Raw genomic sequence first — 20,936 nt, forward strand, 5'->3', positions numbered from 1 at the left:
CAGCTTTCTGAGCAGGGTTTTCAGACAAGGCTTCGGCGTTTCTAGGTGAGTATCAACTCTAATGATGGGTAGTCATGTCCTCTGATGCTGAAAGCATTTTGTTGTTTTTGAAGTCCAAGGAAAAGTTGTATTTCCTTAAAAAGTCCAATCCGAGTAGGCAAGGATTTGTAATATATGCCACATATGCCGTGTGATAGTAGGCGACACTTCCAAACGGGATGTTCATGTTTAACTTCCCAGCTATGTCGATTTCATCACCAGACGTAGTCTAGAGGGTAACACAGGATGGCGTCGAAATGAGTTTTTCTTTAAATCGTTGAACTTATAAAGTACTTCTCCCGCTTTTCTAGCGTGCTTTCGTGGTGTAGTGGTTCTGGATGGTGGGCCGGTATTACAGAGGTCCGTGGTTCGATTCCCAGCGAAGGCGATTGCTCATTGTTCGTCTCTTTTGCTTCCCCCCCAAAAAATCCTAACGTCTCTACAATGGCGCCCGAACTAAAAGGATGTTGGAGGATTCTGCACACCCAGGATTTGGCAATTGGGTCCCCTAAAAACCCCAGTCGCCCTTTAAAAAGGGGAGTTTATAAGGTATTTCACCCGCTTCTCTAGTGTGCCTTCGTGGTGTAGTGGTTCTGCACGCTGGGCCGGTATTCCAGAGGTCCGTGGCTTGATTCCTGACGAAGGCGTTTATTATTTTTCATCTTTCCTGCTTCCAAAAGTATCCTAATGTATCTATTAAATCGTTCCGATTGATGGTATCATTAGCTCCTGTGTCAATGATCATATTGCAAGGAACTCCATCGATATGCCCATTGATGCATAATCCATTACCGTTGTCACTCACTGCCGAAATCTTGAGCGCTTTAAAACGGGGTTTCTCACTATCGTTTAAATTTCGCTCCGCGATATGGTCATTAATTTGTTTCTCTGAGTCTTGCTGGGAAATGGTCTTATTTTTCGTGCCCTGGTGTGTTCTGCAGTTCTTTTGTATGTGGCCTTCAGCTCCGGAGTTCCAGCACTTTGGTTTTTGGTCACTGCTTTTTCGTCTCATAGCATTTAATTGTCTGTTTATCTGGTATGCCTTTTTTTAATTACTTAATCGTGCATGAGGATATTCTGGTATTTCCTCGAGGTTTCTGGAAAGCAAAAGAGTACAATTACGAGATATCTATTTATTAAATGTTAAATGCTCGTGCTTCTGTATTTTTACTTTTTCGGCATAGCTTTGTCTTAAAATTCGTCACGCACTGCATTGAACGGGGAAATAAACAATTTTTTATTACAATTCTACTAAAAATAGCTAAATAAATACAAAAACCATAACAGTATTAAACAAAAGGAAGTGCAAACTGAGTTTTGTTTCATGCTGCATTGTTAAAATATATTTCAAAAAAGGATATAGAGCATCCATTTAGTTTTACTAAACAGTTATTTAATATTAATTAGCTTTTCTGCTTTCTCGCGTTCCATTTTCCTGCCAGAGTTCTAATTTCTATTTCGCGCGTATTCAAATGGGATAGAAAGAGAGAGTATTTAAAGAAAGTTTTTAGATGGTAGAATCAGAGCGAGCTCAGTCTGCCGAAAACTACGTAGGGTACATTACTAGTTGCTTCTCCTGATAGCAGTTTATCTGTGGCGTTGCCTTTTTTCCTTTATTAGGATTGTCACGCCGGTATTAGGTTTGAACCAGCCAGCGATCATTCTCTCTGTGTAGCCTTTGTGCTAAAGCACAGTTTACTTAGTTAATTTAAATTCGCTGCTTTTTATTTACGCCATAAATGCTGGCTGGTTTTGTAAGCACAAGTCATGCCTTCCGTTAATTTAATTGAGTTAACAAAAGAATCTTTTACACTTTTTCAAAGTCTCTGTTGTAATTTCCAAAACATAACGAGAGGACAATGCCCTAAAAAAACTAACAGTACTTGTTGAGACAAATGATAATTTTCCTTGCGAATGTGTATTGAATATAAGAGGTAGTGAGCAATATGAGGGAACTAAAAGTGCTGGTAGGAAATCTGGCAACTTTGGACACTTGTTTTTTTGAATAGAATGGTTTGGCTTTTGATTCACTTACAACATGTACATTCAGACTGCTAATCGTATGCAAAGCGTATGTTCGCTTCTGAATATTAATTCGTTCATCTGTCTCTTCAATGGGTCCCCCGTGGGTCGACGCAGAAAACTCTGTGCAGCTACTGGCTAGGATCTGTACTTAGTCAGTCTCGGCTACGAATGTTATATTATCAGTCTTCACAGAAGTAGAACCTCCGTTCATTCGGGGATGGGTTTAGGCTTGGCAGAGACCGTACTGGTACTGTCGTATCTTTCCCTTGGCTGTGCGTCGGCTTCGTACTTTGATGTGCATGGCTGTCATTGGAGGTATGGCTTCTCTGGGTCAACACTGGGGGAATGACCATCTTTGTTCATTTATTTTAACTTCGTTTTAAACATGATCTGTGTTCTTTTCCAGACAACCTGTTCCCGTTTCCCAGGGTTGACCTGGACGGTTATTCTACGCTATGAGAGTCGACAGCAAGTTGTGGGCCGCCAGATGTCGCTGCTAGTAAAAAACAGGTCTGCCCGACATCCTATATTCTCTGAGTACGGAAGTTGTCGAAAGCGCGTGAAAAAATGTTGCCGCGTCGTCAATCAGGGTTGTCCAGTTGACGTACTAAGTAGACAATGGCTTTATATGTGTTTTCGCCGCTGATTTTTTCATATTTAAACGAAGAATACGGTCGTAGATCTCTGAATCGGTGGCGAATTTATAGAAAATATGTTGATGCTTTTGCTCTGCCAAAAGATGTTTTTATTGCGTATTTCAGATTGCCAAAATTTATAGTTATTTTAATTTGGAATGAACTGAGAGAGTATTTGGAGCCACATTCAGAAAACAAGAACGCAATTTCTACTAAAAGAAAGGTTATACTATTCCTGAAATTATAGATATAAATTGTAATTGTACGCTTTAAAAATGTAGAAGATAATAAGTTTATCAAGCACATAAACCTTCCTCATTTAATACAAATATAGACATCCGATAAGCTTCTACTCGATTTATGTGCAGCAAGAATTACGTTTACTTTAAAATCTAACAGTTAAATACCTTACGAATAATACTGTGAACACAAAAATGTCGTTCATTATTACGGGAAATTCACACTACTGTAAAATAAAAATTAATAATAATAATAATTATAATAATTATAAAACTATAAAATAGATTTATAATATTTTTTCAGTAGTTGTACTACTATTAGTGTGATACTTTTAAAAATAAGTTTTAGCCCAGAGGGGCTATTAATTTCGTTTTGCCATTTTGTAGCGTTTCACGATAAATGGCGTTTCACTTTTCAAATCGTTGCCACCAAGTATTATCGCACTCTATTATATTTAAAGAAATTAAATAATGAGGAATCTGCAGAATGTATGAATGTTTCTCGCACTGTGATAAAACAACGGTACCTAGAGCCATGAAATTCTGAATAACGTAATCCTTCATCCTAATATAGGCATCTGGAGGCCCAAATTTGGAACTGGGAATTTGTATTACTATCCATTTCATATATCATATTTTGTAAAGCATTTATGGGTTTTTGACTAAGAAACCCAACAATTTCAAAGCGAGCAATGGCAAAAAACATTTTCATCTCTAGCGCGCGAGACTATGTATCGGAAATTCTAAAGATATGCTTTTTTTTAATTATATGATATTGCTGTTGAATTGAATTTTATGGTTTAAGTGCGAAAAACATGATATTTAATAAATAAAGGTAACACGCAAAACGTTAATAAAACGGCCCTTTGGGAGTAATATAAAATCTGAAGGCTTTCAGATTTTTTTTTTTTTTTTGGTGTGTATGTGTGTGTGTGTAATTTTAATACGTTTTAAAACTGGTTTCTAAGTGAGGACTTTCTAAGGGAAACTGGCTCGTATGCACGTTACACATGGGGAAAGCCACGAAAATGCCGGCCAACTCGTTTGCGGGATTCGACCTCGGACCAAACTACCTGCGTTCAGCGACTCTACCACTCGGCGGCTGGTGGGCTGGTTAGCAGAATTATACTGTATTATTATTGTATTATGCTATAAAGTAACAATGCTATAAGACTGAGGGTTTGTTCATGGAATAGTACTTTTGTAACCTATTATAGTATTAAAAAATCATTGTTTCTTTGCAAACTTAAAAAAATTAATAAATAAATAATAAAAATACCGTTCATAGCATTCTCATTTTTATATTGTAAAAGAGATATTGATTATTATTAGTTTTCTATTTAAAATGTGTCGAAACGCTGGTTTGATAAGGACTTGAACTGCAGGAGACCTACACTGATTATTTTTACTTTAGTACTTCCATTGTGAAAATATTACTATCTTTTAATTATTTTCACAGAACAAAATCTTTTGAGAAGGAAGAATATTTAAACTGAGCAGTTCTTATATATGTACACAATTAAAATAACAGCAATGTAGTATTGAAAAAAAGGTATTAGTAATTGTGTGACAAAAATTGCAAAACGAATTAATCACACATACAGATAGATTAGTTTAATTTTGGTTATGTATTTTATATTGAAAAAATAATTTTCTTTCATGTTAATTATAGAATAAATTATTTAAAATAAAGTATTTTGATGCGTGTGTGATAATTGAATGCAGGAGCAATCGGCCGTACTGTAATAGCGAATGAATTTTATTTCTTTTCCTGAAAGAAATAATTTTCATAGAAAAAGAAAATAAAAAAGGGGAAGAAATATTAAGAAAGAAATATTTTCTTTCTAATTTCTTATTTAAAGAAATATTTTTCGAATAGTAACTGTAAAATAAATTGCGGGAAAACAATTTTAATGTAAACATAAAAAAAAAAAAAAAAAAAAAAAAAAAAAAAAAAAAAAAAAATCTGAAATGTTTCAGATTTTAAATTACGTCCAAAGGGGCGTTTTTTAACATTTTGTGTATTACCTTTCTTTATTAAATATCATGTTCCTCGCACTTAAACCATAAGATCCAGTGCAACAGCAATATCGCAAAATAGTTTTAAAACGAGCATATCTTTAGAATTTCCGATACAGAGACTCACGCGCTGGAGATAAAAATGTTTTTTCTGCACAACGTTGCCATTGCTCGCTTTGAAATCCTTGAGTTTGTTAATCAAAAATTCGTCAAAGTTTTAAAAAATAGGAAATCGATCATAAAACAAATTTCAAATTTCAAATTTGGTCTTCCACATGCTCATATTCGTTGGAGGATTACGTTATTCAAAATTCGATGACTCTATGTACCGTTATTTTATGACAATGTGAGAAATATACATACATTTACGCAGATTTTCATTATTTAATTTCTTCAAATATAATGCAGGACTCTAGCATTTTATGGCAACAGTTTGAAAAGTGAACCGACATTTATCCGTCCGACGCAAAATGCCAAAACGAAACTAATAGTCCTTCGGGATTCAAATCCCTTTGGACTAAAAAAAAAAAAAAAAAAAAAAAAAAAACTTAGTTTGCTATTAGATTGTAATGTAAATTAATCATATTATAAATTTAAATAATTAAAATTGTTTATTTCTAAAAGGATTTGAAGTAAGCTTAATTCATTTACTCTTATCTATTTACCATTGCTTTCGTGGTATCCCATATCACTCTTTATTTCTTAGCTCTAAATTCCTGCGTTAACTTTCCCATTAAAAAACGAGATTTTCTTTCACATAACACAGCAGCATATTCTACTGCTTGTTGGTCATAATACTGTTTTATGCAATTTTTTTTTTCGAACTACAAATGCAGCGTGTGAGTTAGTGAAATAATGGAAGAATAGACTAGAAGAGAAACACGCTAATGTGACAATCAAAATCGTAAAAAACAACCTTATATTTAGCGTAGGTATAATGAAACACTCAATCGATTTCGAGGGCAGCTAAAGGTCCCTCCTCATCAGGAGAAAGAAATACATAGAAAGAAGAAAATAGGAATCACAGAAACACGTGGTGCTTATCAGCACTGCACGTGGTTATAACTAGATTTTTAATCAGAGTTGCACTGGCCACCTACTTTTACTGAGCCAGGCTGTCTGATCAAGCATAAAGAAATATTAGCGAAGTTAAAATAGGGAGCGAGGGGCAAATGCACATTACGCTCAAAATCTGAACTTCAAATAATGGAAAGCAACCGCTGAACGGATTTTTATACCCTCTGGTAGTACCAAGTGCGAGGAGGTAACGCCATCTATCGGCAAAAATAATTGAATTAAGACAGTAGAATTTTAAAGGCATTAGGAAGGACTGGATTGGACTTCAAATCATTAACTAAACTTTCTAAATCTTTGTGAATGTGAAAAGCCTCAAGAAAATCCAATTCGCCTATGGAAGAAGCCTTTTGGATGATTTTTGCAGACCCAAAATCAAAATTATGGTTAAAAGTCCAGCTATGATACGCTATTGAAGACTTGTTAATTTCCCCTTTTTTGACATAAGATTCATGTTCCTTGATACGAAACAAAGTTTCGTATCAAGTTCAATATCATATTGTTCGCTCAAGTTGTAGACAGATCCAGTGATCATAGAATAGGCATAGAATATGGGGTGTTAGGCTCTCCTGGATTGCCTTCACGAGTTGGGGCGCTTAAACGTGTGAAGCGGCCGCTCGCTTTCCAGGTCTGGAAGCCCCTCCTCCGTTCTGTATTGTTGCCTCTTCAATGGCTAAAATTTTCATTTTCATCCCATGGATTACTTAAATGCTAGTCTGTCACCTGTAAAAGGACAGAAAACCATTCATGTAGTATGTTCGATTTTGGAGCCATCCATAAAGGTAATTTAATCTAGGATATTACATGAGTTTACCAGTTACCTTGTGCCTAATAGCTGTACTAACTTATTTTTCAATATATATGACTTTTGACGTTTGCGAGTAGTTTGAGAAGTCATACTTATGGAATGTAGCATACCACAGTAGCAGGATTTCACTTTGCTACCCAATGGTGAGTAAATTTTAATTCGTTCTATGTTATTACAAGGCTCTCGTGTCCATGAAATTCTTGTGAGGAAGATGGAAAGGCTGGATCATCTTAAAGCTTACTTTTAAATAATTATAGTATTGGGAAATTGGTGTGGTGGCATTAGGGAAAAAGGGTACTGTTACTTTTAAAAATAGATTTTTATAAAGAAAAAAATTGTTACTATTTCTCTCATGAAGCGCAAGGATACTTTTAAAGCCGTGTCTTTCAGAAACTAAGTACCAGTGATTCAACGCAGGCTGCTCGTGAAAATAACTGCAAGCTATTTCATATATGCAGCAATGTATTGTAGTGGTTGTCTCTTTATTCTACTAAACTCAGTTTTGAGGAACGTAATGAATAGCTAAGCTAACTGCTTGAGTCCAAGAATAGCAACGTAAACTCAAGAAGGGTTAATTGCACTTTATTTGCTCCAAATAAAGATATACAGACGGTCCTTTTCTCAGGGCGTACAAAAAGCCTCCACTTGGGCTTAACTTAAAAATGTAAGAAATAAGAACTATCTAATGACTAACTAAAGAGATTTAGACGAAGTTAAAACAAATTTAAACCTAGTTGGCCAGCAATAATAAACTAGCCAGCGAAACTATCAAGAGGCACGTAATACGGCTGCCTGTAGTAATAGTTAGAGAGACGTAGGCAAAAGGCAAACGCGCTGTATTCAGGAACCCTAATTCCCTCTCTAAGTCAGTGGCACTTTGACTTAAATACTTTCTATTTCTCATTTGCATTTAATGCGATTCTCAAAACTCATTCTGATAAGGACTTGTAAGCTGAAGCTAGAAGAAATAGATAAGTTTTATAAACTTAAAATAACTGTTTCAAAATTAGGATATACTTTACAGTAGGTATGCTTGAAGACAAGAAGAACGTGAAGGCAGCGGTTCCAATTTAATGCGAGATGCAATTAAAGCTTTTATTCTCTGGAAATTATAATTTATTTTCTATATATCATTGCAACTGTGATTTATTATGCATCTACAGACCTTCGCTGAAACTGTTTGTGTGTTGTTTTGCAAAATCGATCAATTTAGTTCTTAAACTTCATCTAATGCTTATAAGAAAGGCATCGGGTAAAAATTAGGTTGTTTATTATATTGTTCATCAGAAAGAAGACAGAATAGTGAAAAATATTCCAAAATTCAAAGTAGGAATTGTTGACAATTTTAGACACTTGTGGTGGTAACAAGGCTGTCGACGCATATTTGGCCCTTCATGTTAAATTACAGAAGTTTCAAATAATAGTATTTTTTCCGATCATTTAAACTCATCTTCTGATAATCACTTTTGTTCTTCAAATATGTAAAGAATATTTCGTGTTGACCGCCATACAGAATCTGAAATTCCCTTTGATATCTATACCTTTCAATACACCCATTCATTATTTTTGAACTCAAATTTAAAAGAATGTATTTCAGTAAAAAAAGAAAAAAAGAGAGAGAGAGAGAGCCGATGTTTCAAGAAATTTGACTTAAATTTTAATAGAATAACTAAACGGGGAAAACTTATCTTTGTTATATTAGATAGCAGATAAATAGAAAATTTATTATTTAGGTATAAGAAAATAGAAAATTTATTATTTAGGTATCAAGTAAATAGAAAATTTATTATTTAGGTATGAAGTAAATAGAAAATTTATTCTATAGGTAGCAGATAAATAGAAAAAAAAACTTTATATAATTTTTAACAGAAATTAAATACTACTAATAGAAACTTCTCTAAATCATTTAAAATCCTCTTTGCTACTCTCACATATTTCAATGGTCAGCTTTAAATTGAAAAGCTAAGATTTGTGGTATTAATACTGTAGCCTCAGAACTTTATATCTAATGTCGTTTACAACGATTAGTAACTAATTATTTCGAAATCACTATTAAATGATTCTACTGCTTAGAGTCATGACTCATGACTTCGGTCGGGCTCGTTCCCCCGAATCATCCCTGATATCAAGCTGATTGTCCTAAAAGATCTCTTGCTATTGATTACGATAGATGTGTCCAGACAACACTTTCCCGATTCTTCAGTAGACACCTGAAAGGACTTACTTTTGAGAGAGCTTTCAAGATGCACGCAGTTTGTTCTAAATGTCAATCACCGGCACATATCCTTGAGTTACTGGAGTTGTCTCTTGAGGACCTTTACAAGTCTCCTAAGCTTGGTTTCGATTTTCTGAAGGTGAATAGACTCGTGGACCTCGTCTACTATATTCCTAGACATGGAGATTAGTAACAATAACAACAACTACTTAGAGAATTTATCACACTCCTCCTTCGCCATCTCCTAGAAGAGCTATGAATCAAATTAAAAATTTATTTGAAATCAGAACCTGACAAAGTTAAGAGTACTGGTAAAAGGAAAGTAAAATAAGTTTGATAAGAAAATTTTTGAAATATTACAAATTAAGTATGAGGTAATTGATTGCTATATTTTAGTAACTGTCATTTCAGAAACAAATTGTTATTCTGACAGATTATAAATACTTTCTCTTCCTACCTTTAAAAAATAAACTTTCAGCAAGAGTTCTTAAAAGACAATTAACAAAGAACTAATTTCAGATACTATCAGTGGAGATATCAGTGGAGCAGTAAATAAATTATAGAATTTACATTAATGTTTCTCGGAAACTGCATCATACTTAACCATTTTTGGATTGGATTCCTTTTTTCTGACATTAAATGGTTTTGCTACCTCAACAAATGTTAGGTTAAGTTATTTGTAAAGAAGAGCAAGGCACATGAGGGCTATCTGCCTCAGGGAAGGTTTGCTTTTCGTATAGAGTATCTTAAGAAAATCTGGCTCATATTTAGATTACACATAGCAAAAACTATAAAACTTCCCATGCAGCCAAACTTCTCGCCAAAATGGGAACACAATTCGAACTACCCGTGTTCAACGATTTTGCCGATCGGACAGTAATGGTCGGTACTGAAATAGAAGCTCAACTATTGGAGATTCGCTGAGTTAAATATATTAAACTTCTTTATATGGAATTTACTGGAACCTAAACAAATTATAACTGTATTTCTGTCATATGCGCTGATTCAAGATTACTTTCATTTGCAAAGTAGAGGAAAATTTCCAAATTTCAGTTTTTTTTCATGCGATGTCAAATTCATCCAAGAAATCTGAAATCTATAATTTGTTCTTTAGATTCGTAGTTCCTTACCCAACAACTTGCTCCGTTTTCTATATTTCTTAAACCGAGTTTAATTCTTTGAAAACGCACTTTTTCTTCCGTGCTTTACACGAAATGCTGACTGAGACTTTTCCGGTAAAAAATCTGCAAAAGAAAGAAGCTGTATAAATTCTGTGAGTTCTACTGCGATATTTCTTCGAATGACTTTGATGTTATTTGAAGCGTGAATCAAAAAGGGTTAGTCAATCAATTCGCTTTGAATTTGAGAGGTTTTTTAGGCACGTGAGCATTTTTGTGAATCGAATCAGCTCTAATGTTCCTTAAAAAGTAGTTAGTCTTTTTACGCATTTTATATTTGTTTGTCGCAGATATTTAAGTTAAAGATTAAAATTATTTCATCGGCAGTTTTGATAGTAGAGTAACGCATAAAATGGCAGGGATGTAAATACTTTCAGTAAAGATGTAAGTTAATGCTTAACTTGCATAAACGCTCATAGAGTCTAAATGCAAGAGGTGTACTATGTGTATTGAAATCAGATATATCATTAAATAATATAATGCGTGATTTTTAAGAATAAAACTGGACTTTTAAAGAGATAGATGCATTGAACAAATGTTAAGTATCTAACTAGTCTTTGTGTTATGCTTTAGAAACTAAAAATAAAAGCTTGTTAAAATAGCAGGATATGTGCTTTCATTATATCGTAAATTTAAAATATTATAAAAAATATCCTCATATGCTGTTTGTATAAATCATTCATAAACTGAGTTTAAGTGAGAAAGGGTATTATTCTTTGATTCACAGCCATGAAAACAAGTATAACTTTTAACTGCACATCTTAGTACAATTTTCATTATCACGATGTGAATTTGCTTTTCATGTTTGCTACTTATTTGGCTTGGCACTTCAGAACTTAACAGTATATCCAATATCTATTTTTTGCGTATTACAGTATATATATTCAGATTTTATCAAAGTTACATCCCCTTCTAGTATCACCCTTTTAATATTCGCTTTTTATTTTCTGAAACAGGTCGAAACACGTTGCTTAACAACTGCACCGTGAAAAATATATAGTGCTTCTCATGTCCTATATAACGCCTCCAAAATTATTTTGACTCTTCGTTTTGTATCTTCCATAGCATACCGTATGTCAGCTAAGCACACGTTGATTAATTGTCATACAGAGTGACCTACAATAAAGAAACATCTTCAATACCGGGCCACACTCATTGGAGAAGGGCAAAGGTCCTTGTTCTGTGTCAACTGAGTGTTCGTCTATCCGGTTCGTAACCGGGTTCGAAACCAGGCAAACTGGCTGGCAGCATGGTTGGTTTATGTGGTTTCCTCACGTGTTCATGCGTTATGTGAATGCGAGACAATTTCCCTTAGCTTCCTCTACACAGATGTTTTTCCTCTTTGGCTGATTGCTCTCATGTGCATTGCCATACTCAGATAATCTTCACACCTTCTGAGCACCTGATATGAGAATTGTGGTGTCTTTCTCGTGATACTGTTCTCCGAGGCAGACTACGTTTTTATGAGCCATCCTGTATAAGATAATTGTACAGTGCTAGTCTCATACATAATTTGGATCACATCTTTTGAACTGTTCATTTTCTATCTTCCGATACTCCTCTGATTTGTATCGTGTTTGCCGAAGCCAGCGCCCGTACCATTGAGCTGGGTTTGGAATCTTGTAGAAGGCATGGTTTGTAAGTGTATAGTGTCTGTCCAATATAGGAACATTTAAAGTATTTGGCAAATCATATGTCCTGTCGAGTTTTTGTGGTAGTAGGAGAAGAAAGACGAGGACACTTGGACCTGTCCTATGGGTGCTCTCCATCAGACTGGGGCAGAGCTGTAACGTTAGAGTGATAGGACTATAATTGCACAATCAATGACGATACTATGGTGACACTCTCACTTCTTCCTGTCCTCTTCTGCATCATCTCTAATATACTGTATGTTACTCTGTAGAAGAAGAGATATCAAGATAAAAGATGAATAAAAATTAAAAATAGAATTATTTTACATTATCTTGTTTCATATGCGTATATAATTCCATATATAAGTTACTGCATTTTGTGCAAGAGATGAACTGCCCTATAATACTCAGTTTTATAATGAAACGTTAAATAAAAACGAAACAATATAATATTTGGTAATGTTATATGTAACATTTTAATAAGGTAATACAGATAAAAGTACGCTATACGAAACATCCACATAAATGAACAACAAAATGAATTCTTTGTATATAATAAAACTTCTGTGAAACATTACATTAAAACCAAAAAATATGCAACGGCCAATAAAGCTGGCAATATTATATAAAATATTACGAAAAGGTAATAAAGTAAAATGTAAGAAACATCCACATGCCGGAAGCAGAATTATTGCAGTGCACATAATAAAATTTCTGAATTTCATGGTAACCCTAATGGAAGCAAAACATTACCAAATTTCTTTGCATTATATTCAGTACTTTACTTATGTGGTTCTTTCAACGATTATTTGTGTATCCAAGATAAATCAATTAATTTTAACTCTTAAGACGAAATGCTAGGATCCTAAGATTTAAGCGCGTGGATATTAATTACTGGGATAGAGGTAACAGAAATTATTCCCAATTTGATAATTTCTCAACATTTGCTCTGTTCCCAGTCGAATAACTTTTCTTTGAGCTTAATTATTATTTGCATGCAAATTTATTAAACAAAAGGGAAAGGATATTGTCTGGTCTGCGAGCTAAAAATCATTGGATAATACACTAATTTCTGACAAATCGTGAAATACTTTCCCGCGGCGCTCTGTAATTCACACTTTTTATGAATGCAATGAAATTTCAGGCGTGATTAAAATTAACTTTAGATATTAAACTTTAAATCTTATTAGGTTTTATGCTTAAAATTTGAAATTCGCGGAAGCTTTTATGTTTAAGTATCCTACTACCAGAAATATAGGAATGAGTGTTAAATGTTTCATGAGAAACGAAATCGTTTTACAGACAGAGGCTAAAGTATGTATTATGATATCATTCTATATGCAGATAAAATAATGCATTTTCAAACGCCTTTTCCAGTGTGTTTGTGAATAAACATAAAACTGATGCAACGCTACGCTTTCTAGTGACATGTAGAACTTGAAGAAGATGTATTTTATAAGTAAAATGCTATTTACATAAGCTGAACATAAACTAAGTTTATTGACATCTAGATCCAGAAATTATTACTTGTGAGATAAATGTTTTCAAACAATTTAATTAAAAATTATTATCATTCAAGATTTATATATTTAAAACTAATACAATTACAAACAGACCTTACTGTTAAAGTCATGGAGGGCAAAATTTCAATCCACAGCGCAAATAACACGTGTTGGCAGAGAATTAGCACATTGTAAAAGCAATAAATATCTCATTATGTAGTTAGTTTCTGTAACTATTTCTAGATGAAGAATGTGGAGAAGGAAAACATTCTGCTTATTTATAGGATGCGTAGCACTTTACAAAACATTTTAATGTCAAAACATTTACAACGTCAGGTTCATTTAAATTACAGCGCCTCAAAATAAAGCTCACATTTTTGTATTTCTTAAAGCAATTTTCAGTATAAGAAATAATTTAAATAACATATAAAATAATCATTAAAAATCAAAGTTTTAATACGATTTAATCTATTCTAAACGCAAGGAAAGGTTAGTTCCCCATTAAATTTAAAAAAAATGGCTTATAAATCTAAAATATGCGCCAAGTTTGCATCCAATTACACCACGAAGTTATGCGGAAAGAAGGGAGAAAATACCTTATAAACCTATTTGTAAACATATTGGTGGATGGACAATGATATAAGGATCAATGCCAAATGCTGGGCAATTTAAGCTTCATATCATTTATGTAATAATGAATCAAAATAAATACTTAAAAATTCTGAAAGAAACATTTAAAGAGAGTATTTAAGATTGGTTACAGATTTTTTTTATCGAAACGACTGTCTAAAGTATATAGCCTTAAATATTAGACTTTTGCCTTATAAATGTTCATGTTATAGATACGTCTCTCAATTTCAAACTTATATACAATTGAAAATTTATAGCAATATTTGTCATATTTAATTCAAAGGATTTAGAAAATGCATTAAAAGAAGAATAGTCAAAATTACATTTAATGATTGTGAAAATTACATTGTTCATTGACGAACAGATTGAAAGGTGTAATAACAAATAAAGGACTGCCAGACAAATATTAAATTTTATTTAAATAAATAAATTAAACTAATTATTACAAAAATAATTTTTGTCAGAGTTTGATTCTGAGATTAATTTTTATTTTTTGCTGAATTTTTAATTAACAAAACAATTTTGGTTTTTTAGTTTTGAATTTATATGTTTCTTAAACCAGTAATAAAATAATTTATAACTTTACTTGAATCCATTTTCTGTTATTATAAATTGTTTCATAATATTGCAACTGTCCGGGTTTTACTTTTATCCTATGTACATCACCTATTTTGTAATTTTTTTCACTGCTCAATGAAAATTCCGTTTGCTTAACTTTTTATTAACGAACGTACAGAACTAGCGCAGTTTTTGTTGTGACAAATAACAACAAACAAATGTGTAATAGTGAGAAATGTGTAATAAGAACATTTAATGTCAAAAGCAAGGTAACTAGTAAATGAGAAGACTCAATAATTAAAGTATTGTGACTTTCAATTGAGAGAAATATGCTACATAGGATGTTCTAGAAATGCCCATTCAAATTTAGATTGCATAATGCTGAAATTATTGCGTGACTATATGACAGCTTTCGAGAACATTAAAGCATGTGTATCAACTAGTGTCACAAAACGTATCAGTTATAATACGAATACTAATGAACATATTTCTGTTATGATCGATCCAGTGAAATCTAGCGAGAGCATTGTCTATTAGAAGAGAATGACGTTGAATAACATATGTCGCATCTGGCTGCAATTTGAAACACTAGACAAACCATATTGCGAGAAATGATTAATTAAGCAAAACAATATGTACGCATGGAATGGATAAAAGGAACAAGTAATGTTGATCCATGTTCACGTGTACAGTATTCTGTCTCCAGAAAGCAGGCAGAATATCAAAGGATCTGCTCAGATTCATGCGCAAAGACTACCAGAATTATTCTAGCTTAGGCCTCTGTGTATTGAAGTTTCAAATTTTGTGAGAAAGATGCATAAACACATTTATAAAAATGTATAATTTTGCATATTTTATCTAACATTTCTTTATTTGGGCAAAATGTTTATAGCATAGTTATATAAGATTAATTATTGTAAGAATAAAAGAATCAATAAGAAACAAAAAAGTACGAAAACATTATGTAAATTTTTTATTCAACAAATATCTATTTATAGCTAAAAAACCTAAACAAAAATATAAACTCTAAATCTATAAAAGTACGTGTAAACTGAAAAAAATATTTTGGGGGTACAGCTAATGAAAATCAGTAGCTATAAAATTGATATATAGAGAACATTTTATATTTTCTGAAGGAAAAAAACATGGTATATTAATAATGATCTCACTGCGTTTCGAACAACGGATCGTCCGCTTTTAGATGGGCATGCTAACTACTTAACACTATAAGAGTAACCACAAAAGGAGCAATAACTCTTTGCATTCTAACCCCACTTAAATAGCAGCTGGTAAAAGGCATAAGAACTATTAAACCAAATCCAAGTGGAGATGAATAGCTTTCATCATATTTTTATTTCGAACGGCTACTAAAGAGGATGTTAGAATTTTTGGAACAAGAAACAGCAATGAACTTGCAGGGTTCTAGATTACTTGTCTTCAACTGCTAGCTAGACGTACTAACTACTTCTTACGAAAGAATGCACAGAAGATGCGATAACTACTTACATACTAGAGTAACTGAATTTTGAAAGGAAAACTTCAGCTTCGTAATTTATCCGAATCAAACACAGGAATTTATTTTTGTGCATTGAACTTAAATATTTCACACTAAGGTTACATTAAGTAAGCAATGTTCGTAAAATCTAATATAAAATTAATTTAAATTTTGATTTTAGTACATTCGATCATAATTTGTATTCGTACTGTCTCTATTATTAAACAACTAAGGATGAATATGTGTGTATGTTTGTTCCTTGCAATGTGGGAAAACGGGGGCACCACATTTTAAATACAGTTCGAAACCCAAATTTAGAATCTAAATTGTTTTATTTATTTATTTTATGTTTTGAGGGAAGTTAATGAAATTTTGATTTACAAACTCAGCAGTTTAGAAGGCCCCTTTCGCAAGACATAAGATGTTTAAGTTTCAAATTTAAGTAATTTGAAGAAACGTGTTGCCACACTGTAAAGCAGCGTAAGCTATTTGTCTTTCAAATTTAGTTAACTGATTCAGATTTTTTAAAGAAATGCATTAGACCTTCCCAAAATAAAATATTTTTGTCTTGTGCGCGTCATTGTTTTTCATTCAGCAAACTTAGGATATTGATCTATCAGATTTAATTAACAGATTCAGTTATTTAACAGGCAGTGTGATCAATGCCCAAAACAAGATACTTTGTCTTTCGTACACCAGTGCTGATACTTCGATAAAATGTAACATATTTTATTTTTTTTTCAAATTTAATCAATCATTAAAAAAAACTAAGCGGTTGAAAAACAATAAACACAAATTGTTATTTCTGTTATCATTAATTACAAGATGGACTCGTAAAATTTTGCTAACTGGACTTGCTAAACTCATTATATATAATGATGTATATATATATATGTTACCGTGAAAGACCGAAATTGGAGAATGTCGACTTTCACCGGGGAATGTCAACATTCACCAAATACGTCGGTGAAAGATCTAATATTGCATTACATTCTTGTACATTCGGACCCTCACCAGTGTATGTCGACAATCGCAGATATGCTCTGGTGTAGGTTGAAAAGAGAGGAGTACATGTACATGCTGTCATTGCAAAAGGAAGTGTTCCACAAATAAATGCAGTTGTGAAAGCAAGAGCCTCTTGTGCAATTCAAAGTGTCATAATAGTTTAAGTTTTTGCAATAAATAAGATTTGAATCACGTAATTTAGTAAGTTTTTAACTTCTATTATTTTCCTTTCTCATTTTGAATGTACAGTGTGTTTTAAGTTCTTATGTTCTTAAGTTATTGTTTTAAGTCTCAAGCGCGTTTTTTCGCGACCGAATTACGGAGAAGAAAATGTAATATTCTTATGTGTTTAACATTCACCATTAGTACATGGTGAATGTCGACATTGACCGGTGTAAGTCAGAAATAAGAGTATTTGGAAAATATTTCGGACATACACCAAGCGACTATGTGAATGTTGACATTCACCGGTGAAAGTCGACATTCTCCAGATTTCGGTGTTTCACCGTAACATATGTTTATATAAAATAACTATAGCTATGTAATGAAGCAAACGTAGAAGTAATGGTGTAGAAACATTCATAGTGTAAAGTAGAACTACTGCAATTCGTAGATGTTAATTCATCATTGTAATGAAAGCAATTAGCAATACTGATGGCGTATCACGTAGGAAGAATAGAATATAGAAATTTGAATTCGTTATGAAGAGCAAGAATTTTGATTGTCTAGAAAATTGATCTACAAAGAAAAGGAAACTGGCAGCAGAGGCAGATAGAATATTTATCTTTACTTTAAAAATAGGTTGTGGCCACAAACAACTTTACACACTACTTGTGCCTATTTCAAAAACGGTTACATTTTTGATAGCTTTGCAGTTAGGAGATAGCAGCAAGCAGCAGTCCATCTAGGCCGAAGTGTAGAAATCTAGTGCCTTCTTGTGTTCAGGATGAAATCTTAATTCAGAATGAATTAGTTTTGGTTCTCAGTTCATTTGATTGGATAATTAATGGTGCTGTAAAATTATTATTGGCTGTTTTATTTCCATTTATATCACCAGCGTTATGCAAGAGTAATGTGATATAGTTTAGTGTCGAAATGACGCAGTGCGAAAACGATTACTAAGAATTAAGGGGCTATTGCTAACTTAAATTATAATTTATCTTTTACGTATTTTTTATCTTGCATATCCCCCCTTCTAGGGCAAAATGAAGTGGCGAAAGAGAAGCCTTTTTAAAGCAAATTGCGTTAAAATAGTAGATAAAAAAGATAAATATAAATCATAAAACTTTGATCAACATTATTAATTCAATAAATAAATAATTGTAAAGTAGAATTTTTGTAAATAATTGTAAAGTAATCTTTTTGAAGAAATAAATGCAATTTTCAGAGTCCTATAAATTTTTCAGCATTTCAGTCCAACAGTCTTTTTGTTTTAGAGTCCATATAATCATATTTCTTTAGGGAAGGTTTTTGTTCTCACAGAGTATCACAAGTAAAATCATCTACATAACCATTATTTATTCCCATTACCTGTAACACATATAAAAATTTATGACATTAATTTTCCTACTGATAAATTATATTTTATCTTCACGAAAACAGGAGGAGTAATATTACAGAAATTATGTTTGCACTGTTATTATCTTTCCTTCGCAATTACTTATTTTGCTAAACTGGAAGGCTTCGCAGTACTTCTAAACAAACATTTCCATCAATAAGACATATCCACTTGTGCTAACTTGTGTGAGTTTATTCTGCACTGTTGGCTCAGAAGTGCTATGACAGTCACTTGAAAAGACTTCCATTCCTTGCATAAGGTATAACTGGAATTTATAATAAACTGCACTAGTACATTCTGTAATAGCAAAATATTAAATAATAGTAATTTATGAGCAAATTACACTTAATCATAAAATTAGAGCTTTCAACATTATCTTATACGAGGACGGCAAAAGAAACAATTGTACAGAGGTAAAAATAGGCCTCTGGTTCTGAACCAGTACTCTCGCAAAACATTCTATACATACAGACAATTGTCCATAAATTTTCAGCATTCATTCTTGCAATTTGAAATTATTTTTTTCTTTACCCATTTCCCTTTCTAATTACATTACAATTTACTAATCTTCCTTAAAAAAGTATTAAAATTCTTTACTTAATTAATTAAAATACCATGGAAATTTTAATCTTTCATTTTCATAAAACAAAGCCATACATTCAACCCAATATATGAAAAACAGCATTACATATTCAAATTTCAAAATATTATTAATTAATTAATAACTTATTTAGTTCAAAGTTATCAAAAAATTTAAACATAGTCTGCGAAGAAAAATGTAAAATCAAATGCATCAACAAAATTAATAAATGCGAAACCATTAAATGAAAGTATCAGAAAATTTTCCTTTTTATTCTTTGAACACTTATGTTTTATGTTTTCTCAAAACATTGACATCAGATTCTAAACCTTTTAACTGAAATTCTTCTTTCATTTGATTAACGATAGCTGCTGATTTTCGGCATACAACCGGAAGTGTTGTTTTCCCCTATGGAGGGCCCAAACCGTCCACAGACGTTGGCCACTACTAAGACCAGAAGCGGTGGTCACTTTATTATGGAGGCACCTAATGGGTGAGCCACCTTTACCTCCTATGAGGGGACAAACAAACAACCATGCCTTCTCCGGGATTCGAAGCCTGGCCCTCTGGCATCGCATTTGGCTCTCCTATCCATTACACCATCTGGGTGACACAAAGCCGGAAGTGTATGAAAACACTTTGTATAAGCATAGACTGATGACTGGAACACTGAACCATTTTGTAATTGATTTTAAACACTCCTATTGAGTTTAAAGCACTGATTACATATGATCGCGCAGTAGTTTTTTTTTTCTTTTCGTAGACACTGGACAAATCACGAAACATTCGCTGTAATGAAGAAAACTTAGCTGTAATGTTGTAGGATATATATATATATAGCCACGGCCCCTTCCCAGAGTATTTATGTAAAAGGGGATTTGTCTCATCTAACCATTGTGTGTGCGGCAACGCTGGTACTCCAGACCTTTACATAACAGCATGTCCACTCACAGAGGCGTGGAACATGCGGCTGCTAGTTGATCATGCACCATTCATGGGCTTCTTTATTAAGCAGCCTGCTCTACTGTGGAAACTTAAACGTATAATGGATAAATTGCAGTGATTGTTACAGGACCTTTGTCATGGCACCTACAATATTGGAAGCATGAATGGGTCGGTAACTAGTAACTCAGGGTAGAAGAGCCCATGTTTTTTTACAACAAAGCTTCCACCGACCGCCTAATTTCAGCTCCAACATAACTCGTTTCGTCACATGCCATGGTCCTTTTTCGAAACATTTCTGGAAAAAGGGGTTTGTTTCCTCTAACCTATGTGTGTGCGGCGAAGTTGGATCTCCAGACCATTACATAACAACGTGCCGACTCATATAGGCGTGGCAATCAAGCAGCCGGCCTTCCTTAAGAAATTAAGAAGTATAATGGAACAAACAGAGGCATTAGGGGAGGATTTGTGTAATGCAGTGTAGTATGCACTAGTATATTGATTATGTATATATCTATGTATCTGTATATTATGCAGTATCTGTATATCTGTGTAACGTCTGCATAATGTAAAGTATAATGTCCGAATCAGTACTTTGTATCTGGGTAGTATGTAGTAATGTATTTAGGCCCTATGTGTACTCTCTTGCATTGGTATTTAGTATTTGTGTCTGCATTCGTATTAAAAATATGGATAGTATGTTTAATATCTGTATAATTTATATAGTTCAGTTTAAAATTTGTGTATTCACATTTAATATCTGTGTAATAGTGTAATTAGTGTCTGTATACATGCTTTCTTTC

The 20,936-nt window shown here is 33.1% G+C and overlaps 1 protein-coding gene across 1 annotated transcript in view; it reads left to right on the forward strand.

Moving 5' to 3' along the window:
- Nucleotides 1–20,936, forward strand: part of LOC118182818 (synaptogenesis protein syg-2-like) — a 437,413-nt gene that overhangs the window by 328,952 nt on the left and 87,525 nt on the right. The gene's annotated exons all lie outside the window — the stretch shown is intronic.

This window comes from Stegodyphus dumicola, chromosome X2 (genome assembly GCF_044657685.1).
Source record: "Stegodyphus dumicola isolate Sdum_Otavi_A_Nest chromosome X2, ASM4465768v1".
NCBI classification, from domain to species: Eukaryota; Metazoa; Arthropoda; class Arachnida; order Araneae; family Eresidae; genus Stegodyphus; species Stegodyphus dumicola.